The 26,941-nt window shown below is 39.8% G+C and overlaps 2 long non-coding RNA genes across 2 annotated transcripts in view; one reads left to right on the forward strand and one right to left on the reverse strand.

Moving 5' to 3' along the window:
- Positions 1–17,013, forward strand: part of LOC126232164 (uncharacterized) — a 32,615-nt gene extending 15,602 nt beyond the window's left edge. The window contains exon 3 of the long non-coding RNA XR_007544674.1: positions 16,735–17,013. This is a non-coding gene — a long non-coding RNA (uncharacterized LOC126232164). The remainder of the gene's footprint in view (positions 1–16,734) is intronic.
- LOC126232165 (uncharacterized) lies at positions 4,743–6,290 on the reverse strand. The gene is made up of 4 exons (XR_007544675.1): positions 6,156–6,290; positions 5,913–6,047; positions 5,665–5,811; positions 4,743–5,580 (listed from the first exon to the last, which is right to left on the reverse strand). It is a non-coding gene; the product is annotated as an uncharacterized LOC126232165 (long non-coding RNA).
- Positions 17,014–26,941: the final 9,928 nt, after the last annotated feature.

The following is a 26,941-nucleotide window of genomic DNA, read 5'->3' on the forward strand; positions in this document are numbered from 1 at the left end:
CAAATGCAGAACTCGAGTGAAAGTGGAATTGTGTAAGTTCGTGACTTTCATGATGTACAGAAAATAAATGGTATTTAAAATTATTTACTTTATTCCTTTCTTCCAAGTTCCCTTTAATTTCCACTAACATCTTGGCCAACAATATCTTTATTTGTTGTGCAACATACAGTAAAGAAATATACCAGTCATTGAATTACTTCATTGATGTCATTTACTTATAGCACATCATTCCACTGCCATATGAAATATTGATAAAATAAACGTTTTTTCCCTGCTGTAAGACTTCTATTTATCTCGAACCTGAAATTTTATGAAAGGCTTAAGAGAGAAAATTTTAATTGTCTCTGATAAACAAATTTCAGCCTTTTTTTCAGCAATGGTATGAGTAGTTACAAATAATTAATCTTCTACTAATGACATAAATTCTATTGAGGTGGATTGATGTAGATATTTGTATAGTCCTTCTGAGATTTTATTTATACATATGTTTACAATGCTTTGTTGAACTGCTTTGAGAAGTCTATTTTAAGGGTAATGAGAAACAAATGCGAGAAGTGTTATAAGGTCCTTTGTCCACTTACTGCACTTAACATGAAAATGAAGCTTCAAATTTAAAGGTAATATTCCTGCTAATTGAATCAGAAATCAGTTGTTTAGCAAGATCATTTTTATGATTTATGTGCATATCCTCATGGAGCTGAACAGCAACTTTACCAACAGTAAATGCACTCTCAAACATTTAATGGAAATTAATGGTAAAAGTCTAATGACAGATGCAAAAAGGGAAATGTAGATAAAGAAAGCTGTAGTGTTGACTCATGAAGTTCCTAATTATCCTAATGCAAGCTGTACTACCAACATATTTCATATTAAAACATTTTTTCAGTTTTGAAAGCAATTTTCCAGGAAGGTAAATTAAATGCAATACTAAGAAATCAAACCTTTGTTCATGAAGTATTAGCATCTTCACAATAAGAAAGTGATGTATAAGAAATAGCTAGAACAATTATCAATACCAATTTCGAAATTAAACCGCTAATATTGTTACATTCGCTGCCATGGGGTTCCACTAGCCGAGGCAGAGCCTTGGCTATTTCTGCTAGTGGCCACATTGCAGTCAACATAAGAGACTGCCAAAGAAACCATATAAGCTATGTCTAGTAAGGAGAATTGTAAAATAGTTCAAAGAGTAAGTAAAACAGTACACTGATGCAGGAAAGAGGACATTTATTGAAATAGAACTTTCTCATTGTCTGAAAGGAATGAGTAAAGTAAAATCCCTGTAACGTAATTATATACTAGCAAACCCAGGAATGCTGGACAATTGTAAAATATGTGTGGGAATTGGATACACATCTTTAGCACCCCTCTCTCCCCATCCTTATCTTACCACTGTATGATCTTGAGCCTTGATTGGAATGTCTCAATATGAGTAAGTGCATCCATTGAGATAACTGGTATACAGGGTATTCTAAAGACTTCTGCTACTGAATTTTTGAGGACAATAATTTCAATGACATTTCACAATTTTAATCTGCACAGGAATAGGATTACAAAGTTTTCTAATCATAACCCACAAGTGCAACTGGCCTCTTTCCTGTAAATATGATTGCTATGATGAAAACTTAGCAGCACATTTTGTATACAATTTGATTATACATAAGTAGGAAGAATTATGATAGGGGAAACAACTTGAATAACTGTAGACATGCCAGACTATGTTGGTTGAAACAGTGTGTGAATAGGTTAAGCTGTACATTTTCACAGCATAGCAATTTCTTTCTTGCAGTAACTTTATGCAGAAAACCTTAAGACATTTATAAAAAAGAGAAAAAATAGCCTATATCAATATGAATGAGAGTATCAGATAAAAATACAAAACATATTGGTAAAGATCTTGCTATAGACTTTTGGTAACACCCCCACCCCCTATCTATGCAGATGTTCATTAGACAGTGTAAAAATTTGAAGCAAATGACCCAAGTACTTCGAGATATTAGGTAACAACATTATGCAGACTTGCCTATGTAGTAGCATAGCCTGCATGAAAGCTTTGCACTCAACTGTACATTTAGATCAGGCTGTTTCACGAGAACAAATTAAAATATGCCGTTTTGAATCCACTCGATAGTAAGGATTTCTAAATCTCTGAGTAGGTAAATTACTTCAAGAGTATCACCCATAAATGCAGTAGTTGAGATTTGTAGCCAATCATAGTATGAATTCCAAAAGAAGCATGTACTTATGTGACAAATAATAGCAGTTGGAATCTTGTGATATCTAATGATATAATTGTATTTAAGAAATTGAATACAGTTACAATATCCTGGGATATTTAAATAATACACAGAGATACAAGTCGTCTGCATGATAAGTAATTACAATAGGAATTTAACATGATAGGAAACAGGAGTAAAATAAGCAGTAACATTTTAACCAGTTCTGTTTATGCATTGTATTTGCCTATTAAAATTTAACAACTGTATCAGAGAAATACATAATGTGACACTCGTGAATGAAGTCGGCCGTGGCATTTTAGACACATCATCCCGGTATTCACCTTAGCGACAAGGGGAAACCACGAAAACCCAAGTCAGGATGGCTTGATATTTACTTAATAAACAAATAATCCCATAACATATATAATGGCTACAGTTAGCTCAATCCCAACAAACAACACACACACACACACACACACACACACACACACACACACACACACACACACACACACACACACACACACACACACACACACACACACACACACACACACACACACACACAGTAAAAATGTCTTTTTACATGGCTGCTTTGTTCTGTACACTTTTTAAATATGGACACATGAACTGCAACAGTATTTTCTTCAGAACACTTCACAAGCATTCTTGAATGTGAATCCTATCACGTAGTTGGTGTATCGGCAGCTGCATCTGGAACAGAAAACCAGAAACGAACAGCAGAAAATCTCTTACACACAAAAACAGACACCTATTGTCTGAATAGAAATATAGACAATATTCTTGAATACATGCATACTGATTAAGAAAGTTTTATGCAACTGATAAAAAAATGCACATACTTTGTAGCAGCCATCTATGACAACATTGAGACCTCATAAATGCCTAAATATATTCTCAGAGTTGTACATAGTTCTCTTAACCATATATTGCTTCATTATTCTCTTTGCAGTTTCAAACATACATCAAAATTAATAGAAAGTAGGTAATAGTTCTTACATTGCTAAAGGAGGCTAGTGATAGTGTGCCTGAAAACAGGAAGCAAAATTTAAGGCTGTTCAGACCACAAAAATTTTCAGTTAGCCTTCAGTGTAGCACTCCCCTTTCAGTGATGTGAGGAGCTGCCAAAAATGACATGTCCCATCTTGATAACAGTATTAGATTTGGAATATGCAAGTTGCCAAAGTGGCATCACATCAAAAGAAAGGCACTTTGCCATTGTGCCACACAAATTATTATTATTATTATTATTATTCAGTTCTCACGCAGAACAGTAGCAAAGTGGTGTCTTCTAGTTACTGGTATTTCAAACGCAAGGAGTCTAAAAATCAAGTGGCTTACGAACAGGAGTACAATGAACCAATTTTAACATGTTGTTCTGAGACTACCACCATCATTCTATAAAAAAAAGAGGTTATCAAAAAGTAGTAGCAACAAAAATTAATGTGCATGGGTAGTAGCTAATATCTGACTCCATGCAGAAACATTGTTTCACACACAAAGGTTGGGAATCACTGATAAAGTGTTAATGGAAGTGGTTAATAGTAATATGGGATAACATCATCATCCCGACACCGTAAAATACTGTAATCCTATGCCAATATCTGAAGTGAATGACAGGGGATGAAGACTCGGGACAGAGGTGGGAATAGAAGTATGTCTACCAGTGTGGAGCCAGTTTTCCAAGCAGACTAAAGTTAGAGCACGGTGTAAAGCAGCAAATTTGTGATCCAGAGTTATCACTAAATGCTGTTCCGTGTCCAAAAGTGAACAGTAAAACCACATTTGTATTATAAGTTATCTGGAACAGACAGTACTTAAATCAAAGAACATTGTACAATAGGGGCTAAACAGATGAGCCAATCCAACTGTTAAAATAGTAACCTCATATTTTAGAGGTTGGAGCAGGCCCTATTTGGCCATCCTGATTTATGTTACCCCTCATCAAGGTTGTGTCAAGGCCACAACCAACCAGCTGTCCTATCCCAAAAGCATACTTATATGTACACATATATGTATATTTACAAACTATGTCTTTCCATTGTATTATGGTGACAAATACCAGATAATTGTTAGATGATCCTTCAATGAATGAATAAATAAATAAGTAAAATAAAAATAAGCATATACATCCAAGTGCTATCAATCAGAAAAAAATATTGTGCAGTACCTTACTACCACAAATACAGTCAGCACAAAATTATCTTCCAAAACTGTTAATTTGGGATACATAAATGTTTAGTAGGTCTTTCCATACCTTCTTCATAACCATCAAAGAAAAATAATATTTCATAATAGTGGCTCTCTACATGTCCCAGGTAATTAATTGTGGAGCTGTTATACAAAATAAGATCAGATTTTTGCAAGGTCTTGCACAGGTTCCAATCATTGCTTGAGATACATATAAATTTATATATCTCTCTCTCTCTCTCTCTCTCTATATATATATATATATATATATATATATAATATATATATATATATCACACACAAAATCATTGTCAATATGCGAAAGGACTGAAAATGAAACAATGAATAAGGTAATGTTTCAGAAACATAGTAAACCATTATCTGTTACCTTCCTGAACACACCTTTCCTGCCATGGAACTCTGCCAACAGTATTGAAATACCATGTCAGATGTTGTCTCACTTCTCTTGCACTGGCTGCACTATGATTTGCACCCTGAGTAGCAATGCCAGGAAGACATGGTAATTCATCTACATTTGGAGGGATATATCCTTGAGAGTTTCTGGCAAGTACAAAATTATGTAGCAAGCAACACACTTTTGTAATGAGCTCTACTTTGGAAACAGATAGTGGAATAGTCTGCAGCAAAATTCTGAATTTGTTTGACATTATGCCAAAGGCATTTTCCACAACTCTACGTGCTCTACAAATTCTGTAGTTAAAAATTCTTTTTTCAGGTGTCATGTCACGTTCAGGATATGGTTTCATTAAATTTTCCTTTAACGCAAAAGCATCATCTGCCACAAACATGTAGGGAACACAGATGTCACTACCTGGAAGTGGAGACTTGGTGGCAAATTTAATGAACCATCCATGAGTTTCATGAACAAGGCACTCTCTCTGAATATTGCACCATCATTCATTCTTCCATTTCTGCCAATGTCCACAAACAAAAATTTATTATTAGCATCTACTAGAGCTAAAAGAACTATGCTGTCGTGACCTTTGTAGTTTCTGAATGATGAACCATCAGAGCGCAGAGGCCTAAACTTGACATGTTTCCCATCAAGTGCTCCAATGCAATGCGGGAATTGCCAGAGGCTGTGGAACCCATCTTCTATTACTTTCCACTCGGCAGGATCACGTGGACACTGCAAATTACATTTTACTTCACAGTCGTGCCGTACCAAGTAGAAAATCGTAGCAAATACTTATAGCATTTATCTTGAGCTTACCTGTGTCGCATTATCTCCTAACACGCTTGCTATGGCCGTCAAAGTCTCTGGTATCATACGGGAGAGCGTGTTGTTTGCTATTTGTGTAGAATGGCCAAATCTTTGTAAGTGTTTCCGGTCGCTAGGAAACGCAGTGTGACAGCAAGCCTAGAGACGCATATTAAACATGTCTCAGATTGATCGTAAAATTACAATGGATTATAAATAAAAATTAACTTTCTGTTTCGAACATATAATAATGCACTTACCTTTCCCGCGCCGTAATTGCCTGACGCATTACAGTGTCTTTCTTCTGAATCAAAGGCGAAACCATTCGAAGCAGTTCTTCAAATGCCAATACATCCATTCGAATAAAATTTGCAAAGGATGTGCGATCTTCTATCCTATAAAATAAAGTCGTATATAACAGTCATTATTTGTATATTTATAAAGTCAAACAGTAATGAAATGGTGATATTTTTCAAAGGAAAGTAGGTATTATGCGAACTAACCTCAACTCTTTATGAAGCATGGAGAGCACACCTTTCCCAGCGTTTCTCCTCTTCATCCAGTTTTTCGTCCATTCTTCCTTTCTTCTTCTCTCAGTAGCATGTATTTCTGCATCGTTTAGCACCAAAAGAGCTAATAATGCCAGTTTGCTCAGAACATCTGTACCTGAAGCAGCCATCTTCGTTCGATACAACACAACTAGCAGCCGATCTTGCACCGTGGGAGAGCTTCGGCATGGAATATTGCCGGCTCCCTTGCCTGCAAGCCGGCAGGCATGCACGCCATCTCGCAAACTTGCGGCGAACCTTGCTCCGTGTGAGACGGGCTTTACCGTTCCTTAACCTAGCTTCTAAGGTAAGTAGTGAGGTCAGAATTGGCTCGCGTGTTCCTACATTTGAACAGAACCCAAACTGATCTTCCTGAGGCCATCTTCTACCAGTTTTTTCATTTGTCTGATTTGCAATGGTGACTTATTAAAACGATAGTTTGGTGGTTCACACACCTGTCAGCACCTGCTTTCTATGGATACGGAATTATTATATTGTTCTTGAAGTCTGAGGATACTTCGCCTGTCTCATACGTCTTGCTCGCCAGATGGTAGAGTTTTGTCAGGGCTGGCTCTCCCAAGGGTATCAGTAGCTCTAACGGAATGATGTCTACTTGCGGTGCCTTGTTTCTACTTAGGTGTTTCAGTGCTCTCACCAATTCTTCACACAGTGTCATATCTCCTACCTCATCTTCATCTACGTCCTCTTCCATTTCCATAATAATGTCCCCGAGTACATCGCCCTTGTATAGACCCTCTATATACTCCTTCCACCTTTCTGTTTTCCTTTCTTTGCTTAGAACTGGGTTTCCATCTGAGATCTTGATATTCATACAAGTGGTTCTCCTTTCACCAAAGGTCTCTTTAATTTTCCTGTAGGCAGTATCTATCTTACCCCTAGTGAGATAAGCCTCTACATCCTTACATTTGTCCTCTAGCCATCCCTGCTTAGCCATTTTGCACTTCCTGTCGATCTCATTTTTGAGACTTTTGTATTCCCTTTTGCCTGCTTCATTTACTGCGTTTTTATATTTTCTCCTTTCATGAATTAAATTCAATATTTCTTCTGTTACCCAAGGATTTCTACTAGCCCTCGTCTTTTTTTACCTACTTGATCCTCTCCTGCCTTCACTATTTCATCCCTCTAAGCTACCCATTCTCCTTCTACTGTATTCCATTCCCCTTTTATTGTCCTCTAATGCTCTCTCTGAAACACTCTACAACCTCTGATTTTTTCAGATTATCCAGCTCCCAACTCCTGAAATTCCTACCATTTTGTAATTTCTTCATTTTTAATATATAGTCCATAACCAGTAAATTGCGTACAGAGTCCACATCTGCCCCTGGAATATGTCATAGAACTTAAAACCTGTTTCCCAAATCTGTCTTACCACCATACAGGGTGTTACAAAAACGTTCCTCACACACAAATAAAGAAAATATGTTATGTGGACATGTGTCCGGAAACGCTTACTTTCCATGTTAGAGCTCATTTTATTACTTCTCTTCAAATCACATTAATCGTGGAATGGAAACACACAGCAACAGAACGTACCAGCGTGACTTCAAACACTTTGTCACAGGAAATGTTCAAAATGTCCTCCGTTAGCGAGGATACACGCATCCACCCTCCGTCGCACGGAATCCCTGATGCGCTGATGCAGCCCTGGAGAATGGCGTATTGTATCACAGCCGTCCACAATACGAGCACAAAGAGTCTACATTTGGTACCGGGGTTGCGTATACAAGAGCTTTCAAATGCCCCCATAAATGAAAGTCGAGAGGGTTGAGGTCAGTAGAGCGAGCAGGCCACGGAATTGGTCCGCCTCTACCAATCCATCGGTCACCGAATCTGTCGTCGAGAAGCGTACGAACACTTGGACTGAAATGTGCAGGAGCTCCATCGTGCACGAACCACATGTTGTGTCGTACTTGTAAAGGCACATGTTCTAGCAGCACAGGGAGAGTATCCCGTATGAAATCATAACTGCTCCATTGAGCGTAGGTGGAAGAACATGGGGCCCAATCGAGACATCACCGACAATGCCTGCCCAAACGTTCACAGAAAATCTGTGTCGATGACGTAATTGCACAATTGCGTGCGGATTCTCGTCAGCCCGTACCTGTTGACTGTGAAAATTTACAATTTGATGACGTCGGAATGATGCCTCACCCGTAAAGAGAACATTTGCACTCAAATGAGGATTGACACATTGTCGGATGAACCGTTCGCAGAAGTGTACCCGTGGAGGCCAATCAGCTGCAGATAGTGCCTGCACACGCTGTACACGGTACGGAAACGACTGGTTCTCCCGTAGCACTCTCCATACAGTGACGTGGTCAACGTTACCTTGTACAGCAGCAACTTCTCTGACACTGACATTAGGGTTATCATCAACTGCACGAAGAATTGCCTCGTCCGTTGCAGGTGTCCTCGTCGTTTTAGGTCTTCCCCAGTTGCGAATCGTAGGCTGGAATGTTCCGTGCTCCCTAAGACGCCGATCGATTGCTTCGAACGTCTTCCTGTCGGGACACCTTCGTTCTGGAAATTTGTCTCGATACAAACGTACCGCGCCACGGCTATTGCCCCGTGCTAATCCGTACATCAAATGGGCATCTGCCAACTCCGCATTTGTAAACGTTGCACTGACTGCAAAACCACGTTCGTGATGAACACTAACCTGTTGATGCTACGTACTGATGTGCTCGATGCTAGTACTGTAGAGCAATGAGTCGCATGTCAACACAAGCACCGAAGTCAAAATTACCTTCCTTCGTTTGGGCCAACTGGCGGTGAATCGAGGAATTACAGTGCATACTGACGAAACTAAAAGGAGCTCTAACATGGAAATTAAGCGTTTCCGGGCACATGTCCATACAAAATCTTTTCTTTATTTGTGTGTGAGGAATGTTTCCTGAAAGTTTGGTCGTACCTTTTTGTAATGCCCTGTATAATCAATCTGAAATCTCTTGGTGTCTCCAGGTCTCTTCCACAGATACAACCTTCTTTCATGATTCTTAAACCTCCATATTCACCTACTACTTTTCCTTCTCCTCCTTTTCCTACTACTGAATTCCAGTCCCCAATGAGTATTACATTTTTTTCTCCCTTAACTATGTGAATAATTTCTTTTATCTCATTATATATTTCTTCAATGCATCATGTGCAGAGCTAGTTTGCATATTAACCTGTACTACTGTGCAAAAGCTTTCACCCTGCTGTTTGTAGTAGCTTATCCGCATTCCTAATTTTCATTCATTATTAAACCTACCCCTGCATTACCCCTATCTGATTCTGTATTTATGACCCTGTATTCACCTGACCAGAAGTTCAGTTTCTCCTGCCAATCAACTAACTAGTTCCCATTATATCTAACGTTAACCTATCCATTTCCATTTTTAAATTTTCCAACCTATCTGCCCAGTTAAGGGGTCTGACATTCAACGCTCCAATCCATAAAACCCCTGTTCTGTTTCTCCTGATAATGATGTTCTCCTGAGCAGTCCCTGATCGGAAATCCAATTCAGGAAGTATTATACCTCTGTAGTGTTTTACCCGAGAGGATGTCATCATTATTTAACCGTACAGCAAAGCTGTATGCCCCCAGGAAAACTTATGGCTGTAGTTTCCCCTTGCTTTCAGCTGTTTGCAGTACAAGCACAGAAAGACAATTTTGCGTGATGTTACAAGGCCAGTTGAGTCAATTGCCCAGACTGTTGCCCATTGCAACTACTGAAAAGGCTACTGCTCTTCTTCAGGAACCACACGTTTGTCTGACCTCTCAACAGATACCCCTCTTTTGTGGGTGTGCACCTACAGTATGTTGCTTGATACAGATGCAAGGTCCAAGGTTCACGTGGGGGGGGGGGGGGGGTTAGTAGTGCAGAGCTACATAATTACAATAGCTGACAGGAGTCATTTTGAACACAGCCGAGGGTCATGTGAAAACACTCACATTCAGTTCTCTCAGGAAGTAATAAGGGTTTAGTTTATTTCCAAGACAGCAATCAAATTTTGTTTAAATAGTGTGCATACGGGTAACACACACAGTTTATTGATGTGCTACAGTGGTCTTGCTCTATGCCTTCTAATTGATTTCACAAACTGATGGCAGATATTTTATGAAACTGCCCACATTACCATTCTCATTTTGTTTCAAGGTATCTGCGCAAGTAGTTACGCTGCACGAAAATAGCGATCTTCAGTCTCCTTAGATTTTGTTGGTGTGGATTGGTGTAGCAATTCCTCCTGATTCCACGTCGCTTGTGGTGGCCATAGCTGTTCCATTATTCAGTCTGATTCACCCAGAAGCCTCCACGTCATTTCCCTCCTGCAGCACTATTGGTGGAAACTGCTACAGCATCACTTTCTTGTCACGAGGTTGCATCTCTCTCAAATGTACAAAATAATGATTGGATCAAAAGCTCAGATTAGCAAAGGATGTTAAAGGAAGTAAGGCCTTGCACTTTGATAGGAACCATCCCGGCATTTCGCTGAAGTGATTTAGAGAAATAACGGAACATCTGAAATGGGATGTCTGGACGCGGGTTTGAACCACTGTCTTTCTGAATACGATTCCATTGTGCTATCCACTGCTCCACCTCGTTCAGCATAATTTAGATGTAGTAGCCAGTTTGGTCTTGTGGGTAGTGACGAAAAAAAAAATTAGTTACGTAGTATCTGCACGTCACAATAAATGCACACATAAAGTTCTGATATCTATGGTTCTATAACTTGTAGCTGCAGCAGTAGATTTAGCAGTAGTACTAGCAGTTGCAAAAATTGCATTTCTGTAAATTATATTTAGCCTTAACAGCAACAAACTAAGATACTGAGATGTTTAATTGAATTGAGTAATCTGTACATTCCTGCTGCTGGTAATTATGAAAATCAGTGCTCAAACATACTGCCATCAATTAAAGATTGTATTTACTTATTAGGTCACGAAGAGACATACACAAATATGAAAACTTACCTGAGAAATACAGATACTGTGGCAACAGAAGTGAAGAGACATACAAAGTTTTCACTTTGACACACAAAGTGCTGATTCAGATAGCAAGGTTGGATGGGATTTCTGGATGAATTATATTTTTACAGAATGACACTCCCATCTTGAATTAAGGTCATGAAGTATCTCATTTATGTGTTACATACAAGCCTTGCAAAGCACTAATTCCAAAAGCTGCAAAGAATCCACAACCTGGATGGTGCATAAATAACTGAAGAGTTCATGCATGCAATTAACTCGCAAAAAATGCGAGGGCAAAGCCGTTTCAGTAGGTTAAACATAGTAACTTATAAACTGGAATTATGTTAAATAATTGTTAATGAAGTTGAATTCCTATTTAGATGTAAGTAATGCTCTTTTTGAAATTAAAGTTCTGATGGTAGCGTACAGCCAGCGCAAACAGTTGGAAATAATTAGCACCTAATAGCACAAGGGCGAGAATTTATTTGGAGACTGCTGTAGGATACACTATCAAGTACTGTATGTGGGTTGTTTATAATGCAAAAGGTGAACGTTGAAACCTTACAGAATCTGTTCCACCTACACGTGTCGTACTATCTTCTCACTTGTGAAACTTTGCTGATCTATCCGATTGCACGATTGAAGGTTTTAAACACACGTCCCCGTTCTTCCACGAGGAAGTCGTTTTGCTAGCAAGTCCAAAGTTGGCAGCAGTGCAAGTCGAGATGCACTCCACTTTGCAGCGCTGGAGTCGTGGCGTGTTTACCAGGGCAGTACAGCCTCGTATAAAGGGAAGTACGGACATCGTATTCTGCTGCGTTGGCCGCCATCCACAGTTGGCTGAAATCACATCGTGTAACATTAGCAGCCGTCGTGGGCCCAAGCATTGTGTGAGAAGCATGGGCAGTGTTGTGTATTTTCAAAGTTCTAAGTAGAATACTACCTCAGTGCTGTGCTTTTCGCTTTTTGTTCTGAGGCAGAAAGGGAGGTAAACTGTACAGAATTCCTTCTGAAGGTAGAGATGCAGCAAGAAGGAGAATATGACCGATGAAAACCAGCAGAGCCAACTGGCAGCCCACGTGAGACTCTCGCTTGTGTATGGGAAGTACAGTTTTCATTCATTAGTGCAAATAATCTTAAGGTTTAACATTCGCTGTCTAACAGACTTGCTGTATTTCGACTCGCTTAGTGATCAGATTTGGTGTGTCATTACATGTGGTTCGTCTCAAACCGTTCACATTTGTTTGTAAAAGGTACGCTGTGTGCAAGTCCGTTTTTTTGGACAAACCATAGTGAAAGCTACACGTCTCTGGTTAATCTGTAATGTACTGACTGCTATAGAGGCATATTTTTGGCAACACGAAAGGTGTAATAGGTAAACACGGTATTTCGTTTCGTATTCAGTGTGTAGGCCCAATTGTTGAAGATGGGAAGTACAGTATTTGGATGTTTTAATGTATGTTGTTGGCAATGGCTATGTGTACTTCAAAGATCAATTAACAGTGCCTCATTTTCAGTAAATTTTGTGAAAATAACTGGCGTGATAATGACGTACCTCTGTAAAGTACCTGTTACTTGCATTTAATAGTGTACGCCTACCGTTTCGACAAACGTTGAAATAAATAAAAAGAATAGCATAGTTGAATTGTATCGTCAGTCGTAACAGTACAGTATATTTATAATTAACTCTTTTAATACGGCATCTTGTATATTCAACAGTCTCAGATACAAATACTACACTATGTGATGAAAAGTATCCGGACACATGCCTGAAAATGACTTAGAAGTTCCTGGCGCCCACTCTTAGCCTTGATGACAGCTTCCACTCTCGCTTGCATACGTTCAATGAGGTGCTGGAAGTTTTCTCGGGGAATGGCAGCCCATTCTTCACGGAGTGCTGCACTGAGGAGGGGTATCGATGTCGGTCGGTGAGGCCTGGCACGAAGTCTGCATTCCGAAACGTGCCAAAGATGTTCCCTAGGATTCAGGTCAGGACTCTGTGGCAGGCCAGTCCATTACAGGGATGTTATTGTCGTGTAACCACTCCGTCACAGGCCGTGCATTATGAACAGGTGCTCGATCGTGTTGAAAAATGCAATCACCATCCCCGACTTGCTCTTCAACAGTGGAAAGCAAGAAGGTGCTTAAAACATCAATGTAGGCATGTGATACTGCCACGCAAAACAACAAGGGGTGGAAGCCCACTCCATGGAAAACACGACCACACCATATAACACCGCTGCCTCAGAATTTTGCTGTTGACACTACATATGCTGGCAGATGACGTGCACCGGGAATTCGGAATACCCACACCCTGCCTTCGGATCGCCACATTGTGTACCGTGATTTGTCTGTCCACGCAACGTTTCTCCGCTGTTCAATCGTCCAATGTTTACACTCGTTGCACCGTGCGCTCAACCTTGAAATCCAGTATTTACTGTCAAAAACAGTCTTGATCACAATTTGTTTATTACGGTGAGTACCGATTGGTGGTAGTGATTTACCACCAGAAGGAGGTTCTTACTCATTGCTCTAAAGATGACCACAGTAGTGGTCGAAACCAGTCACCGTAATAAATAAATCGTGATCGAGACTGTTTTTGATAGTAAATATTTGTAACACATTGACCACTGTTCACTCCCATAATGTACTTAAAAGTAACTTGAAATCAAAGTTCCCAAGTGTCATAGTACTTGCATTGGATTGTGATGCAGTTTGGAATTCCTGCGTGACAGTTTGGACAGACCCTCTTCAACTGTCGGCGGTCTCTGCCAGTCAACATAAGAGGTCGGCCTGTACGCTTTTGTGCTGTACGTGTCCCTTCACGTTTCCACTTCACCATCACATCGGAAACAGTGGCAGTAGGTGGCAGGACTATGCACCTAATATGAAAAACTGATATTTTTGGTGGTGTCCGGATACTTTTGATCACACAGTGTAGGCAGGCGTAGACAACGTGCATCGTACAATATTTGTTGTTACACAGGAAACCTAAACCTAATGAAAATTAAACTTCAATGAAGATACATTCCCTAAAAGATGTTAGACGTATCGTGTAAAATGAAATTTTTTCAGTTAGTTTGTAGATAGAATCTGAGTGTTACAATGTTTGTGTATAGCTACTGTACCTAACTCATAGGTCTCTGACTTCTTGCACTTTATGTAGTTATGAGTAGCATGTACTGAGTTCTATTGATATTACACATTCATATATTTTATGTTACAAAATATAGTTATAAAGTACAGTCTTGAAATTTTTATATCGCTTAAATAACGAAGTTGGTAACTAAATTCACTGATAGTACTGTTTGTGTTTACCAGAATCACTTTGCTCCAGACCAGTTTGAACCGACAGACTGGGTGGAGTGGTAAAACGTAAACCAAATGCTGTGCCAACCATTTTTGGTGATCGTAAAGCTCCTGCCGAGAGGAAACCTGTTGGCCTACTAGAGAAACGGACTGAGAATACAGGTAACTGGAACATAACATTCACAGCTTCAATTGGTATATGCATACATCATGCTTTCACTTGCTCCTGAATTATGACACTGAAAATCTCGTGTGACTGCTAACAGCACACATTTGTTGTTTCGGTCAGTAGGACACACAGAATTTCCCTTCACAGCATTATGCTTGCAGAAAGTAGGCTTACTAGTATCGTAGTAATTGTCGTAGGAAACTCTTTGTCAGTTGAGTACATTAAGCATATACCTTTTTAAAGTTGTTGTAAATGTGTTGCTTAGAGTTCCTTCTTTAGTAGTTATATATTGTACACTCATTTAAACCCTGAGTTGTGTACAGAAGAAGCCTAAAACATTTCATTTGCAGGAGCTGTATATTTTTGAAACTGACATGTGCAGGGTCTGTTGATGGGGGGAACAAAATACTTCACCACAAGGTAATTTAGTGAACAAGACCACATCTCTCACACACACAGTCCACTTGTATTGGTATCTGATGAAATATAAAGTAATGTAATTTCTCATACCTTTATGCTATATCGTTTCTACTGCTTGCCATTGGACACTGTATATACCGTATTTCTAATTTACAGTTAAATGTTATACACAAATGGGAAAACTGATGCTTTGATTTGTTACCACAGCTGGTTAAAGTTTCCTTAAAAGCCTGTGGTGTTTCCAATACCATTTGTGTTTTTCAGACTCTGTATACAGAGCTTTGCCTTTGTTGGTAATATGTAGCACAACAGGTGCTAAGGTGTCCAATGTTGTGGTTAGGTCTGGTCCTGATTATTTAGTCTTTTATTGTAAATAATAATTACTTGCACTGAAAGGTAATCTCCACTAAAACCCACATCAGGAAGTAACACTTGCCTCACAGCTCTTGTAATTTAAGTATTCAGTTCTCACGTACTGCGTTATTATTGAAGTGTTGTAAAGTGAAGCTCTTTTACATTCTATTCATGTCAGATTCCTGTGGTGCCTAACAAAGAGCCTACAGATTTTTGGAAACACTACAGTAGTGTTTGTTGAGAATTAAATACAATTGGTCAACTACAATTGCACTTTAGGATATGACATTACTTTACCATTTCATAGTATTAAGAGCATACTTGGAATATTACCACTCAGATTGTCATAGACTTGCTTCAGTCCTTTGAAAGTAAGATTTTGGCATCTTACGAATCTTTAAATTACATACCACAGCCTACTGAGAAACAATTACTGACTACCTAAAAACATATTACAGTATTAAATGCTTTTTATGTTTGCAGATTGTAATATTGCAAATATGTGTTCCACAGGTTGGAGAGCCTTCGAATGTGACCAGTGACATCCGTCCTGCAGAGAACTTGGACACAACAGAAGATGAAGTCACCACCCTGAAGAACCTAGCTTCAGGCTGGAATTGAAGCTTTCAAGAGAAAACTCATCCTCTCTCAGAAAAGTGAGAGAGGAGTGGGTTTAGAAAAAGACAGCCTCTTTGCGAGTCTGCGCTGTTTATTCGGTGCAGATCAGTTTGCAGTATGAGTGAAGGGGACACGTAAAGGTAGCAAATGGTCAGTGGAAAGGGCTAAAAATTAAACCACCTTGTAGTAGTATGGGGTACAAAGTCCTGCTGGAAAATAAATTACCATTTCCTTCAGATAGAACCCCAATATGTTCGCTACAGAGCATAAAATTTAGACCTGGTGTGCTGAGGGAGCTTGTGAGTTCCCTGAAAGACAAGCTTGACTCATTTTACCAGTGGAGAAACATGCTGTTCTGATGATGGATGATGTTAGTATCACTCCATCATTCGAAGATGATTGAGCATTGGCTGCACCATTGGTAATGATACGACACCTCCACCAGATCTCGCCCTTGCAAAAACTATAGCTTCTAATGCATTAGTTGTTATGCTGGGTGGTATTACCTCAACATGGAAACAAACAATAGGTTACCATTACACAGGGCCATCTTTTTCCAGTTCTCACGCCAGACATCATTATAAGCTTTATTAGGGAATCTTAGGCACTCGTACAATGTTCGCTGCATCGCGTCAGTGACGGGTAGGGCAAAATTGAGCTGTATGGCGAGAATTTTCAATTGTTGTCGAAAGGTTTTCAAAATTAGTTTCTGCCAGTGTCTTTGTGATGATAATTGGAAACTAATTTTCCTCACAGATACACCACACATTTTGAAAAACGAGGATTCACTTAGTCAATGGGCAATCGGTCTTCCTCTGACGAAATGTTGTCGAGGGACGTGATCTGCCTTGTAATGAGGTACATATAAATCGTGTATAGCAGTGGCTTGAGGTAGACAGTGGTTTAAGTCTTAAACTGGCACCAAAACTGTGTGAGTGAAGTCTGATGCCAAACCATTACGAGAAAATGAAAGTTGGCTCGGCTACTGCCATAATTAACAGCGAGACTGCAGCAGCCAGTGAGTATGCTGTCAAGACAGAGAAACTGCAGAGAAATACTTTAACCACAGCATGGTTGCTAAAGCACGTTCATGAGTGGTCTTGCCTCATGACATCCAGAGCTCTGAATCGTTCTGATGAACAAACATACAGTGAGGCTCTCTGTCATCTTCAGGACACTCTGTGATTATTTGGAAACTTGAAAATTGGGCTGAACAGTGCCTGGAAACCAGTTCAGTGTGGTGTAGTTTTGACAGCTGGAGGTATTTTGGAATTGCAGAACACATTCCTGAATGAGAAGAAATTTAAATTTTTGCTAATAAGTAGATATACACGAGATACCTTGAAAAATCTGTCAGCAATGCTCCACTTCAAAAATCCAGTAGCAACACTACGAGAAGTAAAATCGGCATTGAGGGTTATTACTCTTTCTCAGTTCTTTAATACTGCCACTGATAATTATGAAAATGAAGGCAGTAGTTTGCAGGCAGAACTAGTGAAGATGGGGATGTCTGTGCTGAGGAAGTTGGTGAGCCACTTTGTAACACTGTGTGTGATGAAGAGCAGCAGTCTCAATACTATTTGTGTGGTCACACTGTGCAAAGAAAATCTCTGTACGTGTGTGAACGTGCTTTTACATCTAAAGTCCTTCACAGATACCTCACTTATTGAGCCATCAAGTGAGGTTTTCAGTGTGTTGCAAAAGGCAGAGATGTGTTTGAGAAGCAACAAGAAGAAATTACTCGCAGGTGAATTGTTGCTCTCTGATGTAGCCACTGCCGTGCCTGCATCAGTGAAGGAGAAAGTAGTTTTCCCAGCCTGCCACAGTGTACAGGAGAAAATAATTCACAGTTTCCTGGCAACAAGAATTCATCTGGTTCCAAGGGAGGGAAATAAAAGATACCAGGGTGTAGTGACACAAGGCAGTAGAAGCAGGCCATGAGAAAGTTACTGCAGAAACTGTGATTTCAAAAATCACTCTTTAGTAAATGATTTGAAAAATTGACATTCAAACTTGATTTGGTTGCCATTTTCTCTTAAAGTGGTCTCATTTTTGTTTAAATTATAGTGGTTTTTATAAATTTTTGTTCTACGTTTCTTTCTAGGTATGGAGTTTTTTTATTATATCATATATTATTTGCAAGTAAACTATGTCGCTCTCCAGGTTTCAGATTGATGCATATATAAATAAAAACTTCACCCTTCTGACCTGTGTACATATTTGACTTCTGTGCTTTGCCACCAACTTTGTGTCTTCCTTGTGCTTCATTTATGTCGTTTATTTTTTTCTCTGGATTTTAATAGCTTTTTATACGTACAGTGTACCCATATTTTATATAATATTGTAGAGAGGAAAAAACTATACATTCACTCAGTAAGAACATTAGCTTGTACTCTGTACTCTTTTCTAGCCTCAGAATGAAATAGCACATATGCAAAATCTGCTGAAGAATACTTTTTGAACAATACTTGTTTCCAAACACGGTAAAAAGTAAACGTCATTACAAGTAAATGTAGTGCATATTTTGTATTGTAACTGCTATTTTTATTTATTATCAAAATTTAGCATTTTAAGTTGAAGACCGGGAATATGTGAATGGAAATGCAGTCAACTGGGGGAACTTTGCCCCACTTTAGACCATTTTTTGAAAATACTGCCCACAAAATATCTTACTTGTTGCAACACATGTTGTAGTTACAGTTACTGAGCATTTTTTATAGTAAAAATATAGACAAATTGACTGTTTGCTGTAATATTTTAATATTTATACTGATAAAGTTGCTCTGCTATTCTGGCTAAGTTTATGTCAGTTTTGGACAACACATTATTTTACCTACATAAAATACTCTGTGTAATTTTAAGCCATTCCAAAAGTAAATCGGTGGTTAATAAGAAGCCTAAATAAATTGTTCTACTTCAGTAATGCAGGTTTACTTTGAAATTTAAAGATATTTATATAGACCTGTTATTAACAGTTTTTAGGCTAAGGGGTTGTAAATGTAAAAATAACACATTCGTTAAGGATATTTTTGATAACACGTGTTACAAATAATAGTGCACACATTGTCTTCAAAGTAGAACAACACTTTCAGTAATACCATATATTAAATACATTCCATCAAACATTTTCAGATATTTAGCGTAGATGTTCACTGCTTTCTGTTAACAGGTATTGGGCGAGATTCAGCTTTTCTGTTAATACACTGTCTTTACAGTACAAGACTCCACCTTAGCTTTGAAGCCAAAACCTATTTCTTTTCACCTTTCTTGATCCTGCAATTGCAACTTATTTTAAATGAGATATACTTGCATTACATATCTGCTGCAGTGACTTCTCCAGCGTATGATTTACCTTCATACAGTGTAATGACATATTTATGTGAAAGCCATACTCGAAGATAAATGTAAATTTAGTGAAGAATTCTATCAGCAAGCCTAGAACCATGTTCCCTTATTGGTAGTGACAGAAATGATGATTATAAGTTCCCTGTGAGACTGCTGTTCACACCTAATTCAGCTAATTTCATGCTACTATCAGCAGCATCTCCAGGCTCAGTATTTCAATTTCGATGTCTGAAGACTGCAGCATGCGTTACACATTTTATTGTTTTTGCGTTTATCTTGGTCCCAATGGGAAAGGTTGCAGGAACTTGATTTAACCATTCAGTTAATTTCATTCATTTCTGGTCTTTTGTCTTATTTTACATTTCTGTTACTTAGTTTCCAATCCATCTGAACAGCAAAGAAAAGTCAGAAGAGGTAATAGGACGTTTTAAAGGTAATCTAATTACAAAATAGAAATCTTAGAGACAAAACTGCCTCTGTTAGCAGATAAAACGAAAAATAGTGAGTGGTGGTGTACAAAGTTATAATGACTGGTAAAAAAATTTGACCTGGTTGACTGTAGAGTATGGTTTAAATGTATATTTAGGATGCTCACGACAATAAATTGTTTTTGTTCAACACATTATAATGTAAAAAAAAATTATGCACGGTGCACGTACCGAACCTACAACCTTATATTCAGTGAATATTGATGTTACTGGCAGACTATTATTTCTGATCCCCCCCATGAACCATGGACCTTGCCGTTGGTGGGGAGGCTTGCGTACATCAGCGATACAGATGGCCGTACCGTAGGTGCAACCACAACGGAGGGGTATCTGTTGAGAGGCCAGACAAACGTGTGGTTCCTGAAGAGGGGCAGCAGCCTTTTCAGTAGTTGCAGGGGCAACAGTCTGGATGATTGACTGATCTGGCCTTGTAACATTAACCAAAACGGCCTTGCTGTGCTGGTACTGCGAACGGCTGAAAGCAAGGGGAAACTACAGCCGTAATTTTTCCCGAGGACATGCAGCTTTACTGTATGATTAAATGATGATGGCGTCCTCTTGGGTAAAATATTCCGGAGGTAAAATAGTCCCCCATTCAGATCTCTGGGCGGGGACTACTCAAGAGGACGTCGTTATCAGGAGAAAGAAAAATGGCGTTCTACGGATCGGAGCGTGGAATGTCAGATCCCTTAATCGGGCAGGTAGGTTAGAAAATTTAAAAAGGGAAATGGATAGGTTAAAGTTAGATATAGTGGGAATTAGTGAAGTTCGGTGGCAGGAGGAACAAGACTTTTGGTCAGGTGATTACAGGGTTATAAATACAAAATCAAATAGGGGTAATGCAGGAGTAGGTTTAATAATGAATAAAAAAATAGGAGTGCGGGTTAGCTACTACAAACAGCATAGTGAACGCATTATTGTGGCCAAGATAGACACAAAGCCCATGCCTACTACTGTAGTACAAGTTTATATGCCAACTAGCTCTGCAGATGATGAAGAAATAGATGAAATGTATGACGAGATAAAAGAAATTATTCAGGTAGTGAAGGGAGACGAAAATTTAATAGTCATGGGTGACTGGAATTCGTCAGTAGGAAAAGGGAGAGAAGGAAACATAGTAGGTGAATATGGATTGGGAGGAAGGAATGAAAGAGGAAGCAGCCTTGTAGAATTTTACTAACACTTGGTTCAAGAATCATAAAAGAAGGTTGTATACCTGGAAGAATCCTGGAGATACTAAAAGGTATCAGATAGATTATATAATGGTAAGACAGAGATTTAGGAACCAGGTTTTAAATTATAAGACATTTCCAGGGGCAGATGCGGATTCTGACCACAATCTGTTGGTTATGAACTGCAGATTGAAACTGAAGAAACTGCAAAAAGGTGGGAATTTAAGGAGATGGGACCTGGATAAACTGAAAGAACCAGAGGTTGTAGAGAGTTTCAGGGAGAGCATAAGGGAACAATTGACAGGAATGGGGGAAAGAAATACAGTAGAAGAAGAATGGGTAGCTCTGAGGGATGAAGTAGTGATTGCAGCAGAGGATCAAGTAGGTAAAAAGACGAGGGCTAGTAGAAATCCATGGGTAACAGAAGAAATATTCAATTTAATTGACGAAAGGAGAAAATATAAAAATGCAGTAAATGAAGCAGTCAAAAAGGAATACAAACGTCTCAAAAATGAGATTGACAGGAAGTGCAAAATGGCTAAGCAGGGATGACTAGAGGACAAATGTAAGGATGTAGAGGCTTGTCTCACTAGGGGTAAGATAGATACTGCCTACAGGAAAATTAAAGAGACCTTTGGAGAGAAGAGAACCACTTGTATGAATATCAAGAGCTCAGATGGAAACCCAGTTCTAAGCAAAGAAGGGAATGCAGAAAGGTGGAAGGAGTATATAGAGGATTTATACGAGGGCGATGTACTTGAGGACAATATTATGGAAATGGAAGAGGATGTAGATGAAGACGAAATGGGAGATAAGATACTGCGTGAAGAGTTTGACAGAGCACTGAAAGACCTGAGTCGAAACAAGGCCCCCGGAGTAGACAACATTCCATTAGAACTACTGATGGCCTTGGGAGAGCCAGTCATGACAAAACTCTACCATCTGGTGAGCAAGATGTATGAGACAGGCGAAGTACCCTCAGACTTCAAGAAGAATATAATAATTCCAATCCCAAAGAAAGTAGGTGTTGACAGATGTGAAAATTTCCGAACTATCAGTTTAATAAGTCACAGCTGCAAAATACTAACACGAATTCTTTACAGACGAATGGAAAAACTGGTAGAAGCGGACCTCGGGGAAGATCAGTTTGGATTCCGTAGAAATGTTGGGACACGTGAGGCAATACTAACCTTAAGACTTATCTTAGAAGAAAGATTAAGAAAAGGCAAACCTACATTTCTAGCATTTGTAGACTTAGAGAAAGCTTTTGACAATGTTAACTGGACTACTCTCTTTCAAATTCTAAAGGTGGCAGGGGTAAAATACAGGGAGCGAAAGGCTATTTACAATTTGAACAGAAACCAGATGGCAGTTATAAGAGTCGCGGGGCATGAAAGGGAAGCAGTGGTTGGGAAAGGAGTGACACAGGGTTGTAACCTCTCCCTGATGTTATTCAATCTGTATATTGAGCAAGCAATAAAGGAAACAAAAGAAAAATTCGGAGTAGGTATTAAAATTCATGGAGAAGAAGTGAAAACTTTGAGGTTCGCCGATGACATTGTAATTCTGTCAGAGACAGCAAAGGACTTGGAAGAGCAGTTGAATGGAATGGATAGCGTCTTGAAAGGAGGATATAAGATGAACATCAACATAAGCAAAACGAGGATAATGGAATGTAGTCAAATTAAATCGGGTGATGCTGAGGGAATTACATTAGGAAATGAGACACTTAAAGTAGTAAAGGAGTTTTGCTATTTGGGGCCCAAAATAACTGATGATGGTCGAAGTAGAGAGGATATAAAATGTAGACTGGCAATGGCAAGGAAATCGTTTCTGAAGAAGAGAAATTTGTTAACATCGAGTATAGATTTAAGTGTCAGGAAGTCGTTTCTCAAAGTATTTGTATGGAGTGTAGCCATGTATGGAAGTGAAACATGTACAATAAATAGTTTGGACAAGAAGAGAATAGAAGCTTTCAAAATGTGGTGCTACAGAAGAATGCTGAAGATAAGGTGGGTAGATCACACAACTAATGAGGTATTGAATAGGATTGGGGAGAAGAGAAGTTTGTGGCACAACTTGACTAGAAGAAGGGATCGGTTGGTAGGACATGTTTTGAGACATCATGGGATCACAAATTTAGCCTCGGAGGGCAGCGTGGAGGGTAAAAATCGTAGAGGGAGACCAAGAGATGAATACACTAAGCAGATTCAGAAGGATGTAGGTTGCAGTAGGTACTGGGAGATGAAGAAGCTTGCACAGGGTAGAGTAGCATGGAGAGCTGCATCAAACCGGTCTCGGGACTGAAGACCACAACAACAACAACAACATTATTTCTGATGGAACCTGGCCAAAAATTTGTAGTATACTAATAAGAGTACAGTTGTTACAGTTCCCTACAGCCTACTTTTGATCATACGACTAGTTTTACCTCAACACATTGGAAACAAATTGTATTCTCTTGTACTTTTGTAATCATTCTCCTAATGCCATGAAGAATTTGCAGAAAAAATTTTGTGGGATAGGGCTGACAAAGATATAAAGCATGCCTAATCATAAAGCCACGTTTGTCAATTCTATTTACTAGGGTACCGCGCAATGCTTCATTTCATATAACAAAAGAGACATTGGGTGAATTTTCGTACTACGAAGTAGCAGAAACAAGAGGTAAGCTGATATAGAGCTTTAAATTAGCGACTTCTTTTTCCCTGCACTTGCGACCTAGTATTGGACTTACTAACAGTTGGATAGGACCGATTTAATGCTAATTACGAAACAGGTGTTCAAACTCGATACCGCATCAAGAACTGCGATATCTGCTTTCGCTACTAATAAAGAATAGCAGGCAAAAAACTGTTGTGCTCCCAGCAACAAATGCTTTTCGACTCATTTAGCTTTAATTTGTTGAGATTTTTTGTTGCAAAATATCCGACATGTTCCTTTTGCAGCCACTGATTAGTCTTAGCAGTGCAATGGAGAGCTAAGTGTACTCCTTCAGTAAACACGCTGCAGCAGTTAATGTATCGCAACTCCTGACTTGACCCGGGGTCTACCATTCCGTCTGAGCGCCAAGCTAGCGACCAATGAGTGTTCAGAAGTGGGCGAAACCGAGTATCCAATCAGATAGCGCCTTATAAAAGCTGTATTGCCGGGCTGGGAACAGCTGATGTTTGTTGTAGCCTAGTAGGAAAGTACATACAAAGGCGTGGATATTTATATTTAGTTGTGAAAACTTGTTTTTTTTTTTTTCTGTGAAAGTTATATTTCTTCGTGGAAATTGTAGGTGCTTCTTTATGAATAGTGTGCTAAGATTACAAGTACGAATATGTTGTGCCTTAGTGATGATTATCCGCCGTAAAATCGGAGAACTGTCGATTTATTGCGTAGAACGTAAAGCTTTTGGTGTGGTTGTTACTATAAACTTTGAATGTAATTTACTCTTAATTTTGTATTAACACAGTGAAATATAATAATCATTCTACTATAGAACAATAAAACTGTCAGCTTAAGAAAACGTGACAAATCACAAATTTTGTTCCGCTAAGAGTTTGTTTATAAATAACTAAGCTACCAGTCACAATTTTTTCTGTTCTTTATATTTTGCACGAAGCGTTGTGCTAAATAATAACCATTATCAATTGCATTCTTCACCATCCTGTGCCATTTTTTCGTGGTGTTTTCGCTTGTAACCATATATGTGCGTTTGTTATTTTTTTTACGTATGCCTGTATTGTGCTCAGAAAATTGGACCACAGAATAATTTAAGGACAACAGAAGAACCAGAACCCCACACAAACACCACGAAAAAATGGCATAGTATACAGAACAATGCACTTCAAAATGAGAATTATTTCTCGAAACGCGTCGTGAAAAATATAAATAAAAGTAAAAATCGTGTGGTAGCAGTTATCTATAAACAAAGCCATTGTTTCCACAGTCGTTGCTGGCTTTCACAAGCCATGTCTAACGCATAAAATCAAATTATTGCGGTATTTTTATTAATTTTTAAAATTTATGTGTCCACAGAGAAATATTAATTAAATGGTACGTGTTTATTTTTTAAATTACACATACACTCCTGGAAATTGAAATAAGAACACCCTGAATTCATTGTCCCAGGAAGGGGAAACTTTATTGACACATTCCTGGGGTCAGATACATCACATGATCACACTGACAGAACCACAGGCACATAGACACAGGCAACAGAGCATGCACAATGTCGGCACTAGTACAGTGTATATCCACCTTTCGCAGCAATGCAGGCTGCTATTCTCCCATGGAGACGATCGTAGAGATGCTGGATGTAGTCCTGTGGAACGGCTTGCCATGCCATTTCCACCTGGCGCCTCAGTTGGACCAGCGTTCGTGCTGGACGTGCAGACCGCGTGAGACGACGCTTCATCCAGTCCCAAACATGCTCAATGGGGGACAGATCCGGAGATCTTGCTGGCCAGGGTAGTTGACTTACACCTTCTAGAGCACGTTGGGTGGCACGGGATACATGCGGACGTGCATTGTCTTGTTGGAACAGCAAGTTCCCTTGCCGGTCTAGGAATGGTAGAACGATGGGTTCGATGACGGTTTGGATGTACCGTGCACTATTCAGTGTCCCCTCGACGATCACCAGTGGTGTACGGCCAGTGTAGGAGATCGCTCCCCACACCATGATGCCGGGTGTTGGCCCTGTGTGCCTCGGTCGTATGCAGTCCTGATTATGGCGCTCACCTGCACGGCGCCAAACATGCATACGACCATCATTGGCACCGAGGCAGAAGCGACTCTCATCACTGAAGACGACACGTCTCCATTCGTCCCTCCATTCACGCCTGTCGCGACACCACTGGAGGCGGGCTGCACGATGTTGGGGCGTGAGCGGAAGACGGCCTAACGGTGTGCGGGACCGTAGCCCAGCTTCATGGAGACGGTTGCGAATGGTCCTCGCCGATACCCCAGGAGCAACAGTGTCCCTAATTTGCTGGGAAGTGGCGGTGCGGTCCCCTACGGCACTGCGTAGGATCCTACGGTCTCGGCGTGCATCCGTGCGTCGCTGCGGTCCGGTCCCAGGTCGACGGGCACGTGCACCTTCCGCCGACCACTGGCGACAACATCGATGTACTGTGGAGACCTCACGCCCCACGTGTTGAGCAATTCAGCGGTACGTCCACCCGGCCTCCCGCATGCCCACTATACGCCCTCGCTCAAAGTCCGTCAACTGCACATACGGTTCACGTCCACGCTGTCGCGGCATGCTACCAGTGTTAAAGACTGCGATGGAGCTCCGTATGCCACGGCAAACTGGCTGACACTGACGGCGGCAGTGCACAAATGCTGCGCAGCTAGCGCCATTCGACGGCCAACACCGCGGTTCCTGGTGTGTCCGCTGTGCCGTGCGTGTGATCATTGCTTGTACAGCCCTCTCGCAGTGTCCGGAGCAAGTATGGTGGGTCTGACACACCGGTGTCAATGTGTTCTTTTTTCCATTTCCAGGAGTGTAGATTACTAGTTTTGAGTCTATAAGAGTGCAAAGGATGCCACAGAACATTATTGGTGTAAATGATTCCCACACATTTGGTCAAAGGTATACAACAAATTTATTAACTAACATTAGGGCTACTGCACTGAAAATGAGTATTTGAAATACCTGTGGACAACCACATATTCATCAGTACTATGTAACAACATGTGCCATAATCAGGAATGCCAGCCTAATTACAGAAAACCGCAAACTGTAAGAAACTAGAGGTCAATGGAAGTGTCCGATCCCACCTGTGCGCCTTCACTCGCAACATAAGGGTGTTGTGGTGTGACACGTCATTATGGCACAGAGTTATGAGCTGGTTTATTATGAGAAAACTGAGACATCTGGATCTATAAGAACATCATTCTATTGT

Source organism: Schistocerca nitens, unplaced genomic scaffold, assembly GCF_023898315.1.
Source record: "Schistocerca nitens isolate TAMUIC-IGC-003100 unplaced genomic scaffold, iqSchNite1.1 HiC_scaffold_465, whole genome shotgun sequence".
Taxonomy (NCBI): domain Eukaryota; kingdom Metazoa; phylum Arthropoda; class Insecta; order Orthoptera; family Acrididae; genus Schistocerca; species Schistocerca nitens.